This window comes from Pinus tabuliformis, chromosome 1_2 (assembly GCF_031772625.1).
Source record: "Pinus tabuliformis cultivar Carrire ecotype Pingquan chromosome 1_2, CPIR1, whole genome shotgun sequence".
NCBI classification, from domain to species: Eukaryota; Viridiplantae; Streptophyta; class Pinopsida; order Pinales; family Pinaceae; genus Pinus; species Pinus tabuliformis.
Genome location: NC_142298.1, coordinates 442,955,618 through 442,981,801, shown reverse-complemented (window position 1 = coordinate 442,981,801; position 26,184 = coordinate 442,955,618).

Here is a 26,184-nt window from a genome sequence, read left to right as displayed (position 1 = left end):
GGCTTTGTTTCTGGCCATGTGATAAGAAGCTCTAGAATCAATGAGCCACTCATGAGAATTAGAAGAAGAAAATACATTTAGTGCATATCCAATCCAAGATGTCTATGAACCACATGCCGAAAGTGTTATTCCTGAAGATGAAGTTGAAGTTGAAGAGTGCTCCAAATGGATGTTATGCTTTTTCATTGCTACTTCCCAGGCTTCCATCTTCTTAAAGCATTTGGATTCTAAGTGGCCATCTTGATTATAAAAGTGGCAATCTTTATTAGTCTTCTTCCCTTTGTTTTTATTTTTCTTATCATTTTGTTGAAATGATTTTTCATTTTGAGACTGAAATTGCTTAGGACCCTTGTTTGGTTTAGGACCATTCTTTTTAGGATATGACTTCTTAGGATTCTTTGAATTTGGTTTTGCTGGGCAGCTAAGTCTTTCTTAGAAGAGTTTCCAATGTTAAGAAGACCAAGGTGTAAGAGTTTTTCGTGTTCTCTTATTAAAGAATCACAAAAGGCATCAAAGGAAGGGGGCTTGTAGTCTTGTCCTTGAGAAATGAAGGCTTCTCTTGTAGAATGGAAGGTGAAAACAAACACAAAGTAGGCTGGTCCCAACTTAGTAAGAATGGAATAGATAAGGTTACCATCTTCTTTCTTAACCTTAACACTTTCCAAGAGAAGTCTAAGGGTCTTGAAATTGGTCTTGAAATTAGACAAAAAATATTCAATGGAAGAAAAATTATTGGGGTCCAATGTAAGCAACTCATTTTCGAGTTGATGGACTCTAAGTTCATTTTTATTTCCAAATAATTTAGTGATCTATTTCATTGCTTCATTATGAGTATCAAGTTCTGCGATATGGAATCTAAGGTTTGGAGAAATAGACATCCCTACCAACCCACGTGCTTGATCTTTCCTATTTTCCCATTTGGCTACCTTATCTTCATCTTTCAGTTTGGTGGCTTGGCTTGAGGCTATTATGTAAAGACCTTTACTTCTAAGTAAATCCACAATGTAGGACCACCATTGGAAGTAGTTGGTGTTGTCAAGAATAACTTGGCATTGACTTTCCATTTTAATAGACACTGAAGCTATAGATGTTGAAACTAAGTGTTCCAATGGACAGATCTCAAAAAATTAATATGATTAAGAAAAACGGCTTTCGGATGAAGAAGTTATGGCTTTTTGAAGAAACGTCGTTGAAGATGCCGACGAAGTGTGGGAATGTGAGGAAATGAATGATAATGTTATATTTAAAAAAAAAACCTGCCCCCTTTCCAAACTTAATCTAATTAGCTCAACAAAAAGAAATACTTGAACTCAAGACCTCTATTCTCATAAAGTAACTTTGGACCAAGTGAGCTAGTTTAAAAGGTTAGTAATTTTTGGAAAAGAGGAAGGGTTTTTTTTTTTTTTTTTTGTTAAGTCACTGAAGCTTTGGGGTGTGTGCTTACTTGAGAAAGCTCTTTTTTGCCTGCAAAACAAAAACCACAAAACCCAAAATGGACATACAAAAAAAACAAACCTTATGGTTTGAAGTTAGCTTTACCCGGAAACTAACAATTTTCCTCAATGTTTCTGATTTTCCGAGATCACACTAAGGCGCGGCGGAAAAGAGCATACACATGAGAAAAATCCTTCCTTTCTATTTCTGATTTGCCCAGATCGCATAGAGTTGCGGGGCAAAGAGCATACACAGAAATGAAAGGTATATATCCGGTAATAAAAAAAGGTGAGCTAAATAAACTGAAATAAATAGAGAGAAAATAACTAAAAACTGCAAATAAACACTATATACCTCCAGATCTTAAAAATGGCGTAGCTAGGGCTACTGGAAACCTTTTCGCATCAAAGGAAAGGGGTTACTCACTGCAACAGATGCTCCTAACACAATAGAGCAGTCCTCTCGGCCCAAAAGCATTCAGTAATAGTAGATCTAGGAAATGACAATCGTATGCAGTTCTACCGGCTTTAGATTTGGATCACCAATGGATGTAGCCCTGAAATAGCTCTGATACCATGTAGGAATTTACAAGGTAAGTTCCTCATATAGAACACGAAAGGGCACTGCTCACAAATAGATCACAGATCAATACACCAGTATTGTTGACGTGGTTAAAACCCTCAAAGAGGGAAACAGTCCACGGCCTGAGCCAACGCGACCACTTTAGGAAATTTATTAATAAAAGAATGAAGATTTACATAAGCTTTTCTCATGAACAGTTACCCTACATATGACCCTCCATGCTCTTTAAATAGAGATCATGGACCAATCGGGTGTTAAGCCACGAATCAAGTGTCGGTAATACCGAGGAGAGAATGAACCATCAGATCACTACATATCATGACCGTTTGATTGTAAGTTGCAAAAGTACATAGTAAAGAAACACACTTTACATAACTCTACACTAGACCAAGTTATACTTAACTATTTCCTATGTGTCGGAATATCCTAACATAATTTATTTTCACTCTATTATATTTTTTTATTAACCCAAATTGTTGAAATTTGTTTTTATTTTTTCTCCAGTAAAATGTATCCCATGCTTCATGTAATGTGGAGTCGTGGGTTTATAGGAATTATGGGTTTATATCAAATTTCCATCACTATTTAAACAACTATTGTAATGGAGAGATCAGTTTGTCAATTCTTCCCTGTTGACTTGACATCTAGTGAACACAATTATTTGACTATTTGTGTTTTTAATTTGGTATGTGCATTCACCCACATTCATGTTCTTGAAATTCTCAAATGAAGATATGAATATGATTATTAAATTTTAAACTTTTATTTTATGTTTTATCTAGATAAACTATTATAATTTTTTCTTATTGTAATTGTAGAGACTATTAATAAAGTTCTTTATAAATAGTAGAGGATGTACCATTTTTTTATATTTTTGTATGTCTAGATTGAAAAGTTTTTTCATCGACTAAATTATTTAACCCTCTATATAAAAGAGGGATTTGATTTTATAAACCTAGAATACATTGGTTGTAAGATAGAGTTAATTGTAGACATTAATCCATTAACCATGGAAGCCATCAAAATTGTTCAAGAATCAATAAAATAATAGTCTAGCGAATATTGTTGTGGGAGTTCACAAATTTCGTTAACATGGACACTCTAGGACATACAATGGGCTTGATCCACCATGTATCATGAAAAGGTGATTGTTCTCATAACTGTAGCAATCTCTCCTTTCTAATTCAATTAGCTATAAATGATTGTAGTGAGGGTGGTGGATCTATATTCCAATGTAGATATTAAAAACTACTAACTTGTAATGTCTCCCTTTTACTTACCATAACATTTTAAAAAGGGTTATAAAATAGTTAGTTTCTATACGTTGAGATTCACATTAACTCATTTTCATGCAGCTTTAAAAGTTTGAAATCACCTTCAAAAATAACAATAATGTCTAAAATCCTTTGATTTTACATCCACCTTTCCTTTTGCTTGAGTGTAAAAGTTTTATATATTTCGTTAAAATCTTATTCATGTTTAACGTCCAAACGATAGGTTGTGGACATTATTTTTCCTCATTTCTTAGAAACATTCTATTGCTTACATGTTGTAGTTTTTTAGTAAAAGTTTTTGTATAGAATTAAAAAAATATAATTAGCAAACATATATAGACAAAAAGAATAACAATTAAACCTTTTTTACAAAACATTATCAGATCTACCAAGTTTGTGCATAGAATTAAAAAATATAATTACTTATATAGATGAAAGAGATATTAAATTTATGCGTGGAATAAAAAAAAAAAATATAATTATTTATATAGATGATTTGCAGGTGGAGATGAAGTGGGGGCGATTCCTTCACTTCCTTTAATTTGTAAAGGTAGATTGACTATGTTTTCTAATACAATTTAGATAAATTCGTTTAGAATTAAACACTAGGTTTTCTCACCTACAATTTTATCTATACTAGATTCACATTAACTCATTTTCATGTAGCTTTAAAAGTTTGAAGTCACCTTAGAAATAATAATAATCTCTAAGTTCGTTTAATTTTACATCCACCTTTTCCTTTTGCTTGACTGCAAAAGTTTTATATATTCCTTTAAAAGCTTATTCATGTTTAAGGTATAAATCCTAGATCTTAAAAATTTCTACACGATAGTTGTGGACATTATTTTTCCTCATTGCTTAGAAATGTTCTATTGCTTACATGTTGTAGTTTTTTATTAAATTTTTTGTATAGAATTAAAAAAATATAATTAACAAACATATATAGACAAAAGAGAATAATAATTAAACTTTTTTTACAAAAAATTATCAAGCTACTAAGTTTGTGCATAGAATAAAAAAATATAATTACTTATATAGATGAAAGAGATACCAAGTTTGTGCATGGAATAAAAAAATATAATTATTTATGTAGATGATTTGCTGGTGGAGACGAAGTGGGGGTGATTCCTTCCCTTCCTTTAATTTGTAAAGGTAGATTGACTATGTTTTCTAGTACAATTTAGATAAGTTTGTTTAGAATTCAACACCTGGTTTTCTCACCTACAATTATATATATATATATATATATATATATATATATATATATATATATATATATAGTCCAGTGCTAGAATGTTTTTAAGTGGATTATGATGTAAAAATTTTAAATGGATTTTGATGCAAAACTATAGCAACGCTCGAGCTTGCATTTTTCTTAATCAATTTACTTATTCCATTTCATTTTATTGCATTGTATTTGGGAAAAAAACTATTTATTGCTCATAATAATAATAATAATAATAATAATAATAATAATAATGAATTATTATTACTATTATTTTTATTTTTATTATCTACACTACTTTGAGAAAAGAAGCAAGTGTTTCACAAATTTTCTCATTTAAAATTAATAATTTTATAAATTTAAAATTGCCTAGTAGGTAAGTCTTCTTTTTAAGATATTAATTAAACAATTTCAAAAAAAAATTGTTATTTGGTGGAACAATTTCACATAGACTAATTTTTAGAACTAGTGATGATAAGGGTTTGAGATTTATCTCAAAAAAATAACTCCTAACCAACCTAATTGCCCCCAAAATGCCACCCAACCAACCCCACTACGACTTACCAAGGGGAGAAAATGCTCCTAAAAATGAGCAATCTCGAAACTTGAAACAGGTGGGTAGAGAAATAATGTGACATAGATTAATGGTCCTTTAAACTTTTCCAAGATGTTGTATTGATCTCACCCAGTGCTAAAATATAACTTGTGAAGGTGTTGAACACTTTGAACATAGCATCGCTGACTTAACCACCAAAGCTCTATGTTGAGAAGTAACACTATTTGTAATGACTTTACAATGCTTTAAAATTTAGTGAAAATTTCGCCAACATTTAACAAAAAATTATAATTCAATAAAAGGTTCGCAAAAAAATTATAAATACATATTATATAATTGAAAAAATAGCATGCACATTTTTATATGGACCATGGGGATTTTCCCATTTACTATACATATAACTTCGATGGGTTTCTTAAAATTTTTCCTGTTGGAGACTCTACATTGACTATCAGGCACTAAATAAAATCACTATCAAGAACAGGTATCAAATCCCATGGATTGATGAAATTTTTGACTAGCTAAAAGGGGCCAAGTATTTCAGCAAGATCTATTTAAAGTTTGGTTATCACCAAGTTCCAATAAAACCCACGCATGATCGGAAGACCATCTACAAATAAAAGGAGGGCCTTTCTGAGTGGTCGGCCGTTCATTTTAGGTTGAAAAATGCCCCTGCAAATTTTATGAGGCTGATGGATGACATCTTTTGGCCCTTTACCAACTCGTTCATGGTTGTATATCTGGACGAAATCCTCATCTTCCAGAAGAGTTGGGAAGAGAACTTGCAACACATTCGACTAGTCCTTCAAACCCTGTAGCAACACAAACTATGTGCCAACTTGGAGAAATTCACCTTTGGCATGAGTAAGGTCCAATATCTATGTTACATCATTGATGAGCAAGGTGTGCATGTGGATTCGACTAAGATTCAAGTTGTTTAGGATTGACCAGCCCCAACCACTCTAACAGAGCTCAACCCAGACTGCATTGATTAGGCCAAAACTAATTGGATCATGGACAGACAGATCAACAACACTCGCAAACAGAGGATTGAACTGTATCGAGTTGTCAAAGATGATGAGCTCTTGCACCAGGGTAAGTAGCTTACTAGGGACCAAGTTTAGCAAATGATTTCCCATCTCATGGCGACACTCAACACAATGGGGACCATTGCTTCCTAAGGGGGAATAATTGATCCAAGTGGATGTTGGTGGCCACCCACCTATTCCACTTGGACCTCCATCACTGTTTATTTTATTTTCCTTAATTGTAGCACAATTTACTATTTTTGGTAGTTTTTCAGGTCTTGAACTTCTGGAGCCGTTTTGAGGCCCTAAATGAAGTTTTTTTTGGAAAACAAAAAAAACGATATGTTGGGTTAAGGGTTTTTAGTTTAAATTTGTAGTCCTTGGATATATATATTTCTAATAAGGTATCGTACACATCAAATGGATATCGCATGACAAAGTTACGACCCCGCGAAGTTTGTCTACCAACTAACCCCAACGGGGCCCATAAAATTTTGGCACTTCATCTCTTAAGGTTTGGTTTTTGGATTTTTTGTTGTTTCTAAATAATAAAAAGGTTTGTGAGCCTCATTGTAACATAGTTTAAAGGCATGTAGTCGCTACATCCCTTCTCAGAGATAAGCTACCATCGGCAGAGCTAGTTTACTTCCATTCTAAATGTAAACAATTTTTAGTATTTTGTTATTAATGAATTGAATTTTAATTTTCGTTGTAGCTCTTAGTTTATGTTTAAATTTATATTTCACTTCTTTCTGCATAAATCTAGATGGCATGTTTCCCCTGCACATTTCCTCATTTCCAATCACAACACCGTGATTCGTGAGCAAGGGAGAGTTTGCCACACTGGTTGTGGAAGAGGCAAAGGACGTTTGCCTATAGACCCTGTTGCAGAAGAAAACACTGCGCTGCATGATAATGTTATTCCAGCTCACATTTGGAATCAAGTAAATGAAATGGAAGCCAAGGATATTTGACAGGGGAGGAACGCACATTCGGTGCTCCACAATCTGCTCTCGCACCGTCTTCTCACTCAGGAAGTTGACCTGACCAATGCCACGAACTGAATAGTTGAAATATCTACCAACACCTTCCACATTCTCTCATCCCTCTGCCACCTCTCACGTGACCTTAGCATAGCCTATGCTCCAAACATTCCTTCCTCTCCTTCCTTTAACCCTTCTACCTCGACCTCTATTCCTCGGGGCTCGTCGTCGCCTTCTGCTGTCTTTGTGCATGACAATTGCAATTTCGTCAGCTCGTAGACCACACGAAACCTCGTCTCCTCCCATAGACATCAAACAGAATGCCTCGAAGCTCTCCCTCCTCCCCCATGTTCATATGGATACTACATCGTCAAACAACAACCTACAACTGGTCCCTTCGACGCTGGAGACGTTTTCGCACCTAACCCTTGCAACAATGATTGAGTTTTGTGGCATCAAGTCAACGCCCCTCCTAATCTTCGTGGGACAACAAAGCATATTCAAGTTCTTCTTACCATGGCATGGTTTGATGTTTGTGTTTTCCATGGATGTGTGTCAAATGACAACTATGTTTCTGGTTTTGTTTCTCTCAAAGTGATGTAATGGTTTTAAACTGTGAACTTTTGAATGGTTATTTTGGTTTCCCCATTCAAAAACAGATAACCTCCCTCTGCTCTTTTCTAAGGTGCCCCAAAAATTATAGATTCCCCATCTTTATGTTTGTACTCTATGTATTTTCCCTTGTTAATATAATGTGATCTATTTTCAAAAAAAAATTACTTTAAAAATTATAATAAAAAAAAAATATGGAAATAAATTATATCTTTTTAAAAAATGTGATCTATTTTAAAAAAAAAATTACTTTAAAAATTATAATAAAAAAAATATATGGAAATAAATTATATCTTTTTAAAATAATATTTTGGGCAGAATGCCAATCTCTTTTGATCTATTTATGTCCAACCTCAAACGAAAACAAATAAATGAAAACAAAATATGATCTTTTTAAATAAATTTTCAGAAAAAAAATTGTTTATACTTTCGAAAACAAGTAATAATTGTTTTATAGCGAGGTCACCCGAAGTTAAATCCACGTGATCAGTGTTAAATTTAACTCCACCCAACCAATACTAGTGTTCCTTTCAAAAGATGTAATAAATGTTTTACAACCAAGAAATGTGGCCACCCGAAGTTGGTTTCAGGTGAGCAATGTTAAAATTAATTCCCGTTTGGATATCTCGTTTTACAAATTATAAATTCTTAAATATTTTTATGTATTATTGATCACATATATTTATTTAAATGCTATTTAGAATTAATATGTATATGTTATATTAATATTTTTGATTTGTTGAATTTATATGTGTAAATGATATGGGAAAATTGTTGTTATTTTCTCAATTTAGGTTTAGTTCTTTTATGTGACATGTTTGAGCTTATAATAAGTGTATCTTTGTAATGTTTCTGAATCGAGCGTCAAATTCTCTTAAGTCAATAAATAAATATGACAACAAAATAGAAAAAATAAATAGAGACAAATTAGAGTTTGTGCTCTGAGATTAATAGAGACCACCTTCACTTGATGACTCGATATTGTATCACTTGGTTTAAGTGAGTTCCTTCATCAATATCAAATATTACCATGTCTTGTGAGAGGATACTAGTGAAAATGTCAATTGGTGGGCTAAATTTGGGTCAAATGTAAAGAAGGGGGAGTTTATGGTTAGTGGCACACTTAATCAACACTGACCATCCCCAATTATTGATGAGTACAAAGTCACATTTAGTGCTATTAATCCAACACGCGACATGCAACCTTGGTCACATAATGAGTCACATGGCTCACAACGCAAGTCATTTCACTAAGTGTTATAGTTATGAGAAGGCACATGAATCCCTCCTTCATGTGCAATACACCTTGAATTCACATGCTTATGTCTAGTGGTTTTTCAATTCTTTGACTCAAAATATGATAATGGCATTGATGTTTAAGAGGCTAAGGGGCATGACAAGCCTTCTTGCCAAGTAGGAAATTTCAACAATTTCTTGGTTCTTTACGGATTTTGTTGGTTAATTGGAAGTTTGCAAATAAGCCATCCCCTTTGTGGTCTATTAGTACAAAGGGATTTTAGCAACTTCAAGATCAAATAAATTTTAACTTTAGAATTCTCCCAATCTATGCCTCTCGTAAATCTTCAATCCTTTACATGGAATAGAAAGAAGTGTTCCCAGTTTTTAAAACCTAAACATGGAAACGGTCTCAAGACTCTAAAAAAATGGTGTGGGAGGGGGATTGCACCAAACATGAGCACTTTTTACCAACAAAAATTATTGCTTAAAGTGGGTGCCTCATGGATTCTAGAGAATTCTAAGAAATTGGAAAATACCACAGAAGTCATGGAGAACATATTCGATGCAATAAGCCCTAATATTAAGTTTGGATTGTAATTTAATGTTTCATCAAATTACAACCGAAATAGCATAAATCGTGTGGTCTCTAGAGGCAAAATTTTACCAAGAGTTGGTAGTTCTAGTAAAAAAATGTAATCTCGTATGAAACCTTTGAGAAAGGGTGACCCATGCATGGCCTCAAACCAAAGATTTTTTGCCATCTCATCTAGGAGTGAGCTCATGGAGGATGAACGATAATGAAATTGAAATCGTGAATCAGATACCCAAACCAATAAACCTGGAAGAAGTAACAGTTGCTATGCTCTTTATTGATTTTTATATTTTCGGAATTTTAAAAATCTCTGAGATATTCATAAAAAATATAAATTGTTAAAATGTACTAGTTGTATTTTATAAAGACAAAGCTAATCTATATTTTGGACTTGCATTAAAACTCATTTTAGATTGTGTAATGGCAATTTTAAAACTTAGTAGAATAACATTGTAATATATTTTTATTATTTAAAACAAAATTTTAAATATAAATAAAAAGAATATATATACGACGTAGCATGAAGTAATGAAGGCGATCCAGCCAACTTCTGTGAATTTAATGTTTAGGAAGTTGGGGTGATACAATTTAGTTTAAAAAATATCATTATATTCAATTCAATCTAATCTAATCTATATATATATAAATATTAAATATCAAAAAGTTAATAATATTATTACTATCGTATCATTATTTTTGATATTAAATTTAATATAATATAATTTATTTAAATTTAATAAAAATTTTACCATCATATCATTACTCATGTTTTTAATATTAAATTTAACAATAATATAAATTATTTAAAATTTAATAGAGATAAAATTTATAATGGTTAATTTTTTATTATTTTTTTTAAATAAAAATATAAAATAAATTTTATTATGTTTATTAGAGAACAATAATTTATATTATTAACAATAAATAATATAAAAATATATTCTATATATTCTTCGCATATATTCTTCGGTGAAAGAGTTCTGAGGCTCGGTGAAAGAGTTCTGAGGTCAGGTTTGCTGATATCAGGTGCACACATTCCTTATCTTTTTCTTTTTCTAATACATATTTGCTCATATAATTTCAAGTATGAATATTTCACCACAGTTACCAAAGATTACCAAGGGCAGACCTAGCACAGTTACTCTACAAGGCCTTTATATATAGAGTCCTTAGAGAAACGTAGAAGAGAAAGAGAAGCCAAGCTACAAAAAGAGTTAGAAGCCATGCTGGAAAATAAATTTGCATCTCTTGAAGACACGGTCCAAAAATAAATAGAAACTAAAATAGAACTACTAGAGAATAAAATGGAGGCAATGGAGGCTAGATTGCAGGTTATAGAAAAACAAAACCAAGATACTAACCAACCATCCCAGCAAGGAGATGCTGATACTTTAGAGAGTCTTAAAATGAAAGACATGATTAAAGAACTAGAAGAAAAGTTAATAGTTGTCTCACCCTAAATAATGTGGTAGATAAGTTAGATACCAAACCAATTAAAGATGAAATGAAAAAATTAATAGAATTAGACCACGAACGTAACAAAAGGGCCTTGAACCTTATAATCTTCGGTTTAAAAGAGGAAGTAGATGAGGATACTTTAGCCTTAGCCCAGACAAAATTATATAATAGATTACAAATTGAAACAGTGTGTCTCACAAAAGCAACAAGGTTGGGGAAATTAACCAAGAATAAAGGAAGACTAATCCGCATAAAGGTGAGCTCCATTGATCATAAGTACAACATACTTAGTAAAACCTCAAGTCTAAAAGGAACGAGAATATTCATAAATGAAGATCTCATTCCAGAAGATCAAGCAGAATTAAGAAAGGAGGTTCAAAAGGTAAAAGAAGCTAGAAATGAAGGAAAATGGGCAATAATCAGAAATATAAAAGCCTTTATTCGAGATAGAAACCAAAAAGATAGTAATCAATAGCAATTAAACATGCTCCGGATCTTTTCTTGGAACCGTCAGGGCTTCCCATGGAACAAAGCCCCCAAGCTAAGTTGGATTTCAAATGATGCTGATATTATTTTGCTTGTTGAAACTTGGGAGAATGAAGAATCTAAGGTCCCTAACATAGATGGCTTTACGCTATGGTATACTTGGAACAAGCAATCCTCCCATAAAGGCATTGGGGGAATAGCTTGTTATATTAAGAAGAACATCTCCCCCCATGCTAGGATTTATAAAAATTACCCTCACAACCAATATAGTTGGATAGAGATCAAAGACATTAATAATAAAAAGTCCTACATAGCAATATGTTATTTCCCCCCCATCAATTCTAACTTCTATAAGAAGAAGAATCTAGATAAAACTAACCCTTACAATGGTTTAGAGAATGGTATTTCTAGCCTAAGGAATGACGGTAATATCCTTTTAATAGGTGACTTTAATGCTCGAACTTCAAACAACCAAGCTATTATTCTAAGCAATCATTCCAACCCTAAACCTCTTTGGTTAGACGAAGACCCTACTCTGGCTAGTAGGTACAAAAGAAGCTCTGAAGACCTCGGGGAAAATTTGTTTGGGTCAAAGCTAATCAAGATTTGTAGTGCTCAGGATCTCATAACTTGCAACGGTCTAAAGAAGTGGCCCAATTCCAGCAAGATGACCTGCATCCATGGACTTGGTAGCAGTGTGGTAGACTACGTTATTTACGATCTCCCATTATACAACGAAATAATAAATTTTGACATCTTAAATGACCACGAACCTGACTCTGATCATAGGCCTTTACTTAGAACTCTTAATTTTGTCATGCATAGAGTTCCCATAGAAAATAATACTTACAGCCAAAAGAACTTAATATTTGATAGAAATAAAAATAATCCCTTTCCAAATGAATTAAAAACTAATTTGCTTCCTTTATCTAGTATAGACAACATAGAAGACCTCTATCATAATTTTACTACAACCCTCTCATATTCTATTAACAAGTTCTCAATTGAAGTTTCAAATAATAAAAGAAATAGCAAAACTAATCCAAGGTATGACAAAGATTGTAAAATTGCGAGGAGAGAAATTAAGGAAGTTGTTGATGAATCTCTTAAAATGGACAAGATAAAAATACATAAAGCCCTAACTAAAAGGAAAAAGAGGCAGTACATTCATCAAAGACAGGAGAATCTCTTACACCTCTCTAAGGTAGCTCCTAAGAAATTTTGGAGGCAGATTCTGACTCGGAAGATTAAAGATAATAATAAAATTTCTCTTCACGATTGGAATTCCTATCTTAAAAAGCTTTATGAATCTCCAAATGTCATGGATAATTTGGAAACCCTTCTCACAACGAAAGACGTTTTCTCTTTAGAAGACATTAAGTTTGGGGTTAATCGCCTCGCTAATGGGAAAGCTAAGGACATTGAAGGTTACCAGGCAGAAATCTTAAAAATCGGAGGTCCTGTCCTCATCCCCCACATCCACAAGCTTTTCAATCAAGCAATCAAGAAAGGGTTCCCTAAAACTTGGACTAAGAGCCTCATTTTCCCTATTTTTAAAAGTGGGGATACAAATAACCCCTCTAATTATTGGACAATTATGATCAGCCCTCTCTTAGCCAAGTTATATGGTAGTATTTTGGAAAAGAAGATAAGCATATGGCTTGAAAGTGAAGGTAAGCGGGCTAAAGGCCAAGCAGGTTTCAGAAGGCATCACTCAAAAATAGACCACCTCATTATGCTTAGGATCATTACGGAGGAATGTCGTAATGATAAATCCAATTTATTTTGTTACTTTGTGGACTTTAGAAAGGCTTTCGATACGATTCCTAGATACAACCTTTGGAATAGATTAGAAGAGCTAAAGGTTCCTCTCGAGTTGAGAGCTGCTGCTATAAAGTTATACGAGAATGTAATTTCCAAGCTAAAGAGCAATGAGGGGTGGTCGAAAGATATTAAGTGTAACATCAGAGTTAAACAAGGTTTCCCCCTCTCCCCTACCCTATTTGGCATTTACATCGATAAGCTCGAAGGCTATTTAGAGGAAGGAGGATGTGATGGCACGATCTTAGCTGGGATAGTCGTCATCCTTCTTCTCTATGCTGACGATATTGTTCTTTTGGCAAGGTGCCCATCTGATCTTGATAAGCAACTCAGGCTTCTTAAGGATTTCTGCTCTACCATGGGTATGACTATTAACACTGACAAAACAAAAGTTATAATTATCAAATCCAAGAAGGACACTTACGCTAATTTTATGTATGACAATAATAACTTGGAGGAAGTGTATTCTTACAAGTACCTAGGAATTGATATTCATCACAAGCTCAACTGGAACCATAGCATTGAGAAAATGATTAATAGGGGGTGGAAAGCTGATTTTGGTCTTGAAAATATTTGTAAAACAACAAACCTTGTAATGTGGGATAAAAAGAAGTTCCTCTTTGAAACTTTAGTCACTCCTGTTATCTTATACGGCTGTGAGGTTTGGGGTTGCAGCATCTCCAAAGAATCATGGAGAAAGATTGAGCAAATCCAGAAGCGTTTTATAACATATAACCAGAAAATTAAAAGTAATACACCCTATCCTATTCTCCTTATAGAAGCAGGTATTTCCCCTATTGAGAGCCTAGCTATGATTAGGTTTCTGTTGTACAAGCACAAAATCAATAACATAGACGATCATAGACTCCCTAAGCTAGCTTTAAATTCCAGCCAAAACCACCTAAGGCTTAATCGGGGGTGGCATAAAGACACAAGGGCCTGGTTAAACTATTGGTAGATCAACGAGAATGATGCATTCCAAAACATAAATAACATTAAAGATATTGTTACTTCTAAGTTCAAAGAAAAAATGTGGCATGAGAAAGATTTAGCGGCTAAAAGAAAATTAAGTTATTATAAGAAGGCCATCAACCCCACCCTAGAAGATCAAAAGTATCTCTCTATTTTAACTAGCTCAAAGAAGAAAATTAATATAGCAAAGATTGGAACGAATTCTCATGAGCTCTATAGTGGAACAGGTCGTTGGGCAGTTCCTAAAACGCCATGGATGGAAAGGATCTGCCATATATGTGAGAATAGGAACATCGAGGATGAAAACCACTTCCTCTTAGAGTGCCCCGCGTACAACCACATTAGATCTCAGTTCCACAATCTTTGTTACAACACTGACATTCCTAGCCTTTTACAATGTCAAAATTATAGCGAGCTCGGGATGCTTCTCTCCAAGCTTTTTGAGCATAGGAATAAAATCTTTAATCAAAATAAATAATTTATTTCTTTAGGTCCGATAGACCAATGTTTGGTCTTAGCGGACGTTAACCACCACCACCATCATCATCATCAAATTAAATGTTTAGTAAATATTCATATATTTATATATTTCATGTTAAAATATAAAAAAAAATAAAAAGCAAAAATTATATTTATGTGTTTTTTAATAAATAATATATTTCAATTATAAAATTGACCATACTAAATTTTAAATAGGTTATATTAAATTAAATTCAATATCAAATGAAATCTTAAAAACAGCCCCAAAGGTTAGCTTAGTTGGTCAAAAATCGTCTTTCGCCATCGGGAGGTCACAGGGTCGATTTTGCCCGAAGCCCTTGGGGTTAGGTCTTGCCAGTAGGCCGATGGGTGATTTTTCCGTGGACGTAGCGACCACTCACTGACTAAGATGTTCGTGAACCACACTAATTTTTTTTTCTTAAATATTATATATATATATATATATATGAGGGTATTATCACTGATATATATATATATATATATATATATATATATATATATATATATATATATATATATATATATATACATATATATATATATATATATATACATATATATATATATATATATATACATATATATATATATATATATATATATATACATATATATATATATATATATATATATATATATATATGGGGTATTATCACTGATTTATAATTTGTATTTATATATATTTTCAAAATAATAATATTAATGTTAAGAAAATATAAATAGTAATTATTTAGTTTAATTTTTTTAATTTTAATTTTTTTGGGTATAATTTTTATGAAAGATTTTACATAGTAATATTATTCTTTTTATTTATTACTTTTTGTATTGAGGCAAGTACTAAGCAACAACACTGTATATTACATGTGCTGAGTTTGTCCTTTTTGGAGGCACGAATCTCCAAGTAATATATGGATGTCTATGTTAGGATCTCTATGTTTTAAAGGATTAATTCAAGGCTAATTTGATGATGGAAAATTTGGGTATAAGAATAAAAAATAATATTGTCATTTAAAAGTTGTGGATGAAACACATTATGTTGGATAAGTTTATTTAGACTATTTTTAGTATCAATTTTATATTAAAATTGTGTCATTGTCGGAGTTGTCTTGAGTAGTTGGGAAAAATGGTTGTGATCTACTCCACCCAGGTTCAATTTCGTAGGAGTGACAAGATGATGAGAAATATTGTTGTAATGGTTATGTGCCTATGAGCATTGTTGTATTGATGCTCACTCTCATCGTCAAGCTAAAAGAGAGAATAATCTTCCTCGAAAAGAATTAGAATTTTTCCATAGTAGTAATAACCTATGACTATTGTTGTATTGACACTCACTGTAGCCATCAAGCTAAAAGAGAGAACAATCTTCCTTGGAAAAATTAGAATTATGTCATAGTAATTTTAAAAAAAAGTATATTGAATATGCAAAAGAATATTGTAAAAATTAATTATATAGTTACTTTTACCAATCAAAATCACAGATTTTATTCTAAAAATATTTGCATCTCATTGTAAAATGTTAGAAGAATATATTGAATATGTAATGAAATATTGTACAAATTAACTATATAGTTATTTTTACCAATCAAAAGTCCGAGACAGATCAAATCTATTTTCACTCTAAAATAGGTTTGCATCTTAAGAGATTTGATCCCTATAGGTGTTTGGTGGATTTGGAGTTAAGATGGGTCTATGCTAGTTTAATTTCCCCCATATTTTCAGTCCAGAAGAGGTTTGCATCTCAAAGAGATTTGGTCCCTATCGAGTTAAGATGGAGCTAGGCTAGTTTAACTTCCCCCTTTAAATAGGGTATATTCCACATGAATACCATGAGTTCTCATAAACTTAGAGCTCAAAAACCACAAGTAACAATTTAAAAAAATTATAATTTATTTTTATTTTGACAGAGTTAAAATGTTTACAAGACATTACATTACATCTCTACCATAATCATGATCATAGATTCAAACAATTCAACATAAAAAGAAAAAATATTTAAACTAAATTAGTAATCAAAAGGCAAATTTAATCTTCTCTAAATTATATTTAAGTATTTGATAATAAATGACCTTCCTTCGTAATTGTACATGTCCATTTGCCTACTTAATAAAAATTTGATAATAATTGTATTTCTAAAGCTTTTCATTTTAAGTTTTTACTCATAAATGTCAATTTCTTGGTATTTTAATTTGAGATTTATCAACCATTGCCAACGGCATTGGTTTCACTATCCACACTTAAAATTAGTTGAAAATAATTATATTATTTTGTATTAATGGAGAAAATGGTTACATAGTTGTAATGTATCTCCCTAGTTTAGGATTAGTTCCTAGAGTTTAGGGGTTTGGTTGCAACTTCTTAATTCCTAGTGTTGTACTTAAAGGATGTAATCTTTCATTCATGAATAATAGAGTGTACGAGAGTGATCTCTCTGTTCTAAGTGTAGTCTCCAGGTGCAGGCCTCACCTGTGAGCTACATCTCCTTCTTTTTCAATTCTGTTCACATTTTATCTTGGTATCAGAGCTCAGATTGGGTGAGCCTGATCTTGTATCACCTCTTGTGACTGAAGTGCCTTTGTGGCCAGCTTGCCTTGTGGCAGAATTGCCTGTGTGGTGTGAGGTGCCTCTATGGCCGCGTGTACACAAGGAGCTTTGTGCTCAATTGAGCAGGTGGACTGCAGAACACCTGGCTTGGACTCGGATGTTTTTTTTTTCTCTAAGTAGAAGGGAATTGGCGCGCTTTTCGCACTGACAATAGCGCCAGGAGCAGAATTGGTGCAACTGTTAGTCTATTAATCGTGCCAGAGCGCCAAAGTACCCAATTGGCGCGGAATATCACGGAAAAATCGCGCCAACAAATTTTACTCTAATCGATTTCTTCTTGGCGCAGATTTTTCGCTCGGGAACATTCCAATACGCTCGAGGACGCGCCAATCGACCTTTAAGGAGATCTGCAGGAAGCCTCATCTTCGTTTGGCGATTTGTAAAGGCAGCATATTGGAGAAGTTGCAGATCTATCCGGGAGAGGCAGATCAGATCAATTTTTGATCAGATCGATTTTTTGGTTGTATTGAAAAACAATGGATTTGCTCATCGGAGCGCGACTGATTTTTCTGAGTTGTCAGATATTGGCAGATTTGAATCGGTGACAGATCCATTTGACAGGTATCGGTTTTTTGTTACTGTTGGGTAGATTCATTTCTTAAATCTGATCAGAATGAGTAATACGATGGAATCTTACCTCCATGAGTCTCGCAAACTCGATGGATCTAACTTCACGAACTGGAAGTTTAAGATCCAGACCTTGCTTGAAGGTGCGAATGCTTGGTCCATAGTTACAGGTGATGAGCAGAGGGTAAATGCGAGGACGCAGGAGCAAGACTGGGATAAACGAGAGAACAAGGCAAAAGTTTTGCTGAAAATGTCTGTGAAGGACAACGTTATCCCGCACATTAGGGACTGTAAAACATCCGCGGAGATCTCGACGACCATTAAAAATCTGTATTAGACCCAGAACACGAGCCGAGTTATGGCACCTAAAAGCAAGCTATTTTCGATGAGGATGAACAAAAGTGAGACTAATGCTGCATTTGTTGCGCGAATCAAAGATGTGAAAGATCCATTGGGGAACATCGGAGAGGCGTTATCTGACTCTGATCTTGTCTCAATCACACTGAACAGGATGCGAGATGAATTTCAAATGTTCATCACTGGATTAGCGGCAAGGGAGAAAGTGCCCACATTTGATGATCTGACAGGGATCTTGCTGCAAGAGGAGGAGCAGCGGCAGAACTTGAACCCCCAGAGTGATGATCTTGCGCTGATGGTGAAACGACGATCATTCAGAGGGAAGCAGCCACAACAACAATCACAGCAGAAAGGAGGAACATCGCAGAAGCGTTCACATAAAGGTATGATTGCAAATGATTCCGTAAAGAAATGTTATTATTGTGGAAAGAAGGGCCATATACAGAGTGTATGCTTTAAGAAGCAGGCTGATGATGCAAAGAGGAAGCAGGCAAAGCACAGAGGATACTTTATTGAAGAAGATGTTGAAGAAGATAAAGATTTCAGTCATGAATTTCGACTGTTCATAGTCGACCATGCCCTTTCAGCATCTGATGAGGACGATATATGGTATGTTGATTCCGGAGCATCCTCTCACATGATAGGTAAAAAGGAATTTTTTGATAGTCTTGAAGAAAGTACATACGGATCAAAAATCTATTTAGGAGATGATAGTGGATATGAGATTAAAGGTTATGGGGTTATTCCAGTCAAGTTACCAAATGGAAAAATTAGTCATCTTCAGAATGTTTTATATGTACCTGGAATTAAGAAAAATCTGATATCTGTATCCATGATAACTGACCAAGATATGCAAGTCAAGTTATTCAAGACTCATTGTGTGATAAAAGATTGCAGGGAAGAAATATTTGCAACAGGCGTGCGTGTTGGAAGCCTATACAGACTAGATGTAAAGAGTATATCAAAGCGAGCCATGGTTGCAGAAGGATCGACAGCCAAACAACTCTGGCATCAGAGATTCGGTCACTTGAATTTGCAGGACCTCAAGCTATTGAAGAGAAAAGGTATGGTTGAGGGGCTCCCTATCTTTCGTAATATTCAGTTAAATTGTGATGGATGTGCCTTAGGTAAAATGCATAGAGAATAGTTTCCTGTGCATGATAGGAGGAAGGAAACAGATATTTTAGAACTAGTGCACATTGATATATGCGGACCTATACAGACAAGGTCGCTAGGTGGAGCATATTATTTTTTGTTATTTACTGATGACTGCACTAGATATTCATGGGTTTATTTTCTGAGTAAGAAAAGTCAGACTTTCCAGTGCTTTAGAGAATTTAAAACCTTGGTGGAAAAACAGTGTGGTAAGAGTATAAAAATTCTCCGATCCGATCAAGGGGGAGAATACAAGCTAGGGGAATTCATGAAATTCTGCAAATCTCACGAGATTGTTCAACATTTTACAGTGCCACACACACCACAGTAGAATGGAGTCGCAGAACACAAAAACATAACCTTAGTGGAGTGCGCAAGGAGCATGTTACAAGGTAAGGATCTATCTAAAAGCTTTTGGGCATAGGCTATTAACACTGCTGTATATTTGAAGAACAGAAGTCCTACCAGGTATCTTAGCTTCAAAACTCCTTTTGAAGCTCTATATGGATTGAAACCAGTAGTAAATCATCTAAGAGTATTTGGGTCAAAAGCATTTTCCCATATACCCAAAGCTAATAGGAAGAAATTAGATCCCAAAGTAGTTAAATGCATCTTTGTTGGTTATGGCACAGAATTTAAAGCATATAAATTGTTCAATCCTGAGACTCATAAGATATTTGCAAGCAGGGATGTAGCGTTTCATGGACAGGTACAGGAAGGGAAAGATGACATTGGTGATGATTGGCACATTCCATTGTTGATGGATGAAAATAGCGAGGATGAAAGAGAGCAGGAGCAGAAAGAAGAGCAAAAAGAAGAACAGGAAAAAGGTGATAAAGCAAGCCCATTTAGAGCTGACAAATTTGAGGTAAGTCCCCTACCAAGGAGATCTGGTAGGAAGACTCAATTACCATTAAAATTGAGAGACTATGCTTTGATGTCAAATGTTTTGAACATTGTAGAGCCCACTAATTACAAAGAAGCTAGTCAATTTAAGGAGTGGAGGGCTGCAATGAATGAAGAGATAGAATCAATTCTTAGAAATGACACTTGGGATTTAGTTGAACTGCCTAAGAATAAAACACCCATAGGATGTAAATGGTTGTTTAAACCAAAAATGAATGCAGATGGAAGTATAGAGAAATTAAAAGCTAGGCTGGTTGCAAAAGGATATTCACAGCAGGAAGGTATAGATTTTGATGATACTTTTGCACCTGTAGCAAAGTTAAATACAATTAGAATGCTTATTGCTTTAGCTACTAAATATAATTGGGAGCTACACTAGCTTGATGTCAAATCTGCATTTTTAAATGGTGAGTTAAAAGAGGAAATTTACTTAGTACAGCCAGAAGGGTTTGTAAAGTAGGGGCAGGAACATCTTGTTTGCAGATTGAAAAAGACTTTATATGGTTTAAAGCAAGCACCCAGGTCTTGGTATGAAAAGGTTGATTCTTTCTTTTTAGAGTATGGCTTTCATAGAAGTTTGAATGACCCAAATTTGTATACCAAGTACAATAAGCAGGGGCAGATTATTCTGATTTCTTTGTATGTAGATGACATGATTATAATAGGAGATGCAAATGATTTAATCAGAGGAGTCAAAAGGCTTATGGCACAAGTTTTTGAGATGAAAGACCTTGGAAGACTTCATTACATTTTGGGATTAGAAGTATGCAGAGATACTACGCAAACTTTTCTTACCCAAGGGAAGTATTCCAGAAATCTGTTAGAAAAGTTTGGTATGGATCAATGTAGATCAGCAGCGACACCTTTGCAGCAGAATCTGAAGTTGAGCAGTGATGATGGCACTAAAGAGGTTGATGCTACAATGTACAGACAGCTGGTTGACAACTTGATATATCTTACAACAACAAGACCTGACTTAGCATACTCTGTTAGTGTGTTGAGCCAATTCATGTCAAAACCGCTTGAAAGTCACTGGGTAGCATCAAAAAGTGTGTTGAGGTATCTTTGTGGTACTGTTAACTATGGAATTTTATACACTGACGCATCTGATGTTATTCTAGCAGGTTTTTCAGATTCAAACTAGGTAGGTAACTTGGATGATCGAAGGTCCAGCACAGGTTACGCATTCAGCATACGATCCGGGGTCATAGCATGGAGCAGCAAGAAGCAGAGTACTATAGCCTTGTCTTCATGTGAAGCTGAGTATCAAGCATTGTGTGCAGCGACGTGTGAAGCAATCTGGTTGAGAAGACTTCTCAAAGATGCAGGAAAAGAACAGAAGAATCCCACTTCCATCAAAAGCGACAACCAGAGCACCATTATCCAGTGTTTCACAAAAACACCAAACATATAGACACTCAGTTCTATTTTGTCATAGAGAAGATACAGTCAAAAGAAATTACTGTTGAATATTGTAAAACTTGTGACAATATGGCTGATATTTTTACAAAGCCACTTGCACGTGTGAAGTTTGAATTGTTTAGAAGGATGCTAGGAGTCCAGGAGAACCCTTTCTCCATTAAGGGGGGGAATTGAAAATAATTATATTATTTTGTATTAATGGAGGAAATGGTTACATAGTTGTAACGTATCTCCCTAGTTTAGGATTAGTTCCTAGAGTTTAGAGGTTTGGTTGCAACTTCCTAATTCCTAGTGTTGTACTTAAAGGATGTAATCTTTCATTCATGAATAATAGAGTGTACGAGAGTGATCTTTCTGTTCTGAGTGTAGTCTCTAGGTGCAGGCCTCACCTGTGAGCTACATCTCTTTATTTTTCAATTCTGTTCACTTTTTATCTAAATTCACTTGTTAAGAATTTATTAACAAAATTAGGCCTAAAATCTAGATTGTAAATTAAGATCACAATTCAGTGCAGTGACCATGCTTAATATATTATAGTATAGAGGAATTATAATAATTACCTATCAAACCGACCAGATAGTATAATCATTTCAATCACTATCACTTTTGATAAGCTACTATCACTTTTAATAATCTAAATTTATAACAACGTGTCAGATACATTCTTAGACCCAAAAAAATTTTGTTTCTTTGTCATCCTATAAAAAGTGTCAGTAGAATGTAAAAAATTTCACACCTTTTAATAATCTAAATTTATAACGACGTGTGAAATACATTATTAGAGCAAAAAAAAATGTTTTGTCGTACATTGTTAAAAAGTGTTTTGTAGAATGTCAAAAAGTTTACCTTTGTTGGGCAACCGAAAAGAAAACTATTAAAAGGATCTGGGACCATCAAGATTTTATAGCATGGTTTATGGAAACCAAATTATGTTGAATTTACATACGATTCATATCTACCAAAATGATGACTTAATCAAACTCCACTCAAATCACTTTTAATACTCACATTTTCCCAACCCAAAAGTTAATATTGTTTAGCTTAAACAAGTTTGCATGTTAATTGTTTCAAATCTAATTTTCACAACCCACTCAAACTAGTCTACATATTCACAACTTTTCAACTCACTATCCAAAAGCCAATACGCCACTAAAACCAGTTTGCATACTCACAATTTCCTAACCCACTCAAACCAGTTTTCACACACAGTTTCCCAACCCTTTCAAACCAATTTGCGTACTAACAACTTCCTAACCCACTCAAACGAATAGGAAATAGGATTTGATCACTTAACCTAGTTTATTAGGTAACATGTGGGAAACCATACCCTAGTGAAATTAATCTACATGCCAATATTTATTTAACACGATTTGATCAGTTGACCTAAAGAAAATGATCAAAACTCAAATCAATATACATGCCAATAACTACTCAATAACTAGTTGATACTGTTTGACCCAATCTTCACAACACACTCAAACCAATATGCACTCACTTATTCTCAATCCAAAAGCAAATGACTCAAACTAGTTTGCATACTCACAACTTCCCACCCACTATCCAAAAGTCAATACCCCACTAAACCTAGTTTGCAAACTGACAACTTCCCAACCCACTCAAATCAATATCTTCCCTTCCCAAAAGCTAATAAGTTTTGATGACTTAATTTGATAGATACTAATCCCCACTCAAATCAGGTTGCATACTCATATCTTCCCAACCCAAAAGCCTATAAGATTTGATCACTTAACTTGGTTTATCAGGTAACATGAGGGAAACTAGACCCTATTGAAATCAATCTACATACAAATATCTACTTAACAATTGATTAGTCAACCTAATGAAAATGAAAAATCTCAAATCAATGTTAATAACTACTCAACAAGATTTGACCCAATTTTCACAACCCACTGTCAAAACTAGTCGCCATACTCACATACTCTCAATTCAAAAACCAATACACCACTCAAACCAATGTGCATCCAAAAGCCTATAAGATTTGATCACTTAACTTGGTTTATCAGGTAACTTGAGGGAAACCAGATCCTATTGAAATCAATCTACATACCAATATCTACTTAACAATTGATCAGTCAACCTAATGAAAATGATAAAATCTCAAATCAATGTTAACAACTACTCAATAAGATTTGACCCAATTTTCACAACCCACTCTCAAAACTAGTCTCCATACTCATATACTCTCAATTCAAAAGCCAGTACACCACTCAAACCAATGTGCACACTGACAACTTCCCAACTCACTATCCAAAAGTCAATGCCCTACTCAAACCAATTTGCATTCTCACAACCTCCCAACCCACTAAAACCAATACCTTCCTTGCCCAAAAACCAATAGAATTTGATCGCCAATAAAATTTGATTGCTAATTGTGACGATAACCCCACTCAAATCAGTTTGTGTATATTCCCAACCTAAAAGCCTATAAAATTTGATCACTTAACCAGGTTTATCAAGTACGCGGAGAGAAACCAAACCTGGATGAAATTGATCTCTACTTGAAAAACTTAAAAAAAAATTAACAGTTGATAAACAACAAAAATACAAATCAACATGCAAATTAATAACTACTCAATAAATGATAAACAAGAAAACTGCAAATCAACATACATATTAATAACTACTCAATAAGATTACTTGACCGAACTAAAACAAAATAACATCCAAACTAGTATGCATAGCCACTACAAGCTACTTATATATTGTTTTTTCATGCAACTCAATGCAAATATCGTCACTAACACACAATGCAATTAGAGAAATCCAATTACCTACAATGACTTTTATCCATGTTCTTGCCTACAATACTGCTGCATATTGTCCAGGTATCTTTCCATGTCAGGTTACAGGGTTTTGACGACAATGAAAATACAACGACATCTTAATTTTATATTGTATATTTTAAAATATTATGAAAAATTGAGTGATATGAGTCAAATTGATTGTTTAATTTAGTTGATTTTTTGGATTTTTGGAATAAGAATGTTTTTAGGAATTTGGAATCTGATATGGTCATTTTTTATATGGTTTAGCAGATTTTAAAAGACGGTGAAAGTCTGATTAATATATCAAAAATTAGATTTTCACAATATTCCTATGGCCCAACCTAACAAAAATTAACTATTTGGCCGGTGATTAAAATTTAACAACTTAAATCTAATTAATATAAGCAAAATTAAATGTTTGGCTTAATTATTGGTCTTCAAATTTCTGGGATGTTTCAAAATATAGATAAAGAAAATTTATACATTGAAAATACTATTTCCTAAAAAAAGTGTTATTTAGAAAACAAATTTAAATTGGAACCTATATTGTTGAGCCATCAAAATCAGATAAAGAGAAGTGAGGTAAAAATATACCTTAAAATTAAAATATATTTATTTATATAGTTTATTAATTTTAAAAATATTGTAGAATACTTCATTTTTAACCTAATGTCAAAATATTCATTTTTTACCTAATTCCAAAATAATTCCTAACCATCAAAATATTCATTTTTTACCAATTCCAAAATAGTTCCTAACCATCGAATTAAGTTCATACATTTTCTAATTCCCAACGCAAAAGATGAGAAATCTATTTTGAAAAGGGAAACTCACTTATTTATACACATCAAAGTGCCACTCCTTTTATAGAAGTCACTGCAACTACAAAAGAGATGCAGCCAATATTCTGAGGAATTCAAAACTCAAAACCATGATTCACTGAACAATGTTGATGATTTATTTAATGCATATAAAAATCCATAAGTTTACAGAATCATTTGTACATTTGCCAAACATTGTAATTCTCGCATCCCCGGAATCGTTAAGAGGTCTATAAATATGTACCTAGTATTAAACGATGGCGTGGACCCTTCCAGAAAATATCTCTGAGCAAATCCTCTTACCCAGAACGCTAGCCTGAACAGAGAGACTGTAAAACATAAAAAATTAAGTCAGTAGGTCTTCATCATAAAGGGGGACCCTACAGGAAGAACAAAATCAGTATTCACCCGAAAGACAGAAAAGGGGAAAATAGTTCACCTCCAACTCCTAATAATAATTAGATGGATAAAAGCGGTCAGCTTCAATTTCTGACTGTACCCAGGAATTTTGTAGTGCAGAGAGTGAAGAAAGGCGAGCCAGAGCCAGAGAATACGCAGATTTTATAATCAACTAGCAGTGCACGATATTTAACAAACAGTCTAACAGACTCACGATTTTTACTGGCCTCCACGATAATTAGGAAACGAAGAAACAAATTGGCGAGGATAACGTAACGAAGTACCGATTTTCACGACGTGCCCATTCGGGCATCAATCATGAAATCAGTTAATTGTACTTTGCCCAAGTTTCTAAATCCAACCTTGCAAATTTGACTGGGGTTAATTAGGAGGGTGGAGTTTATAGA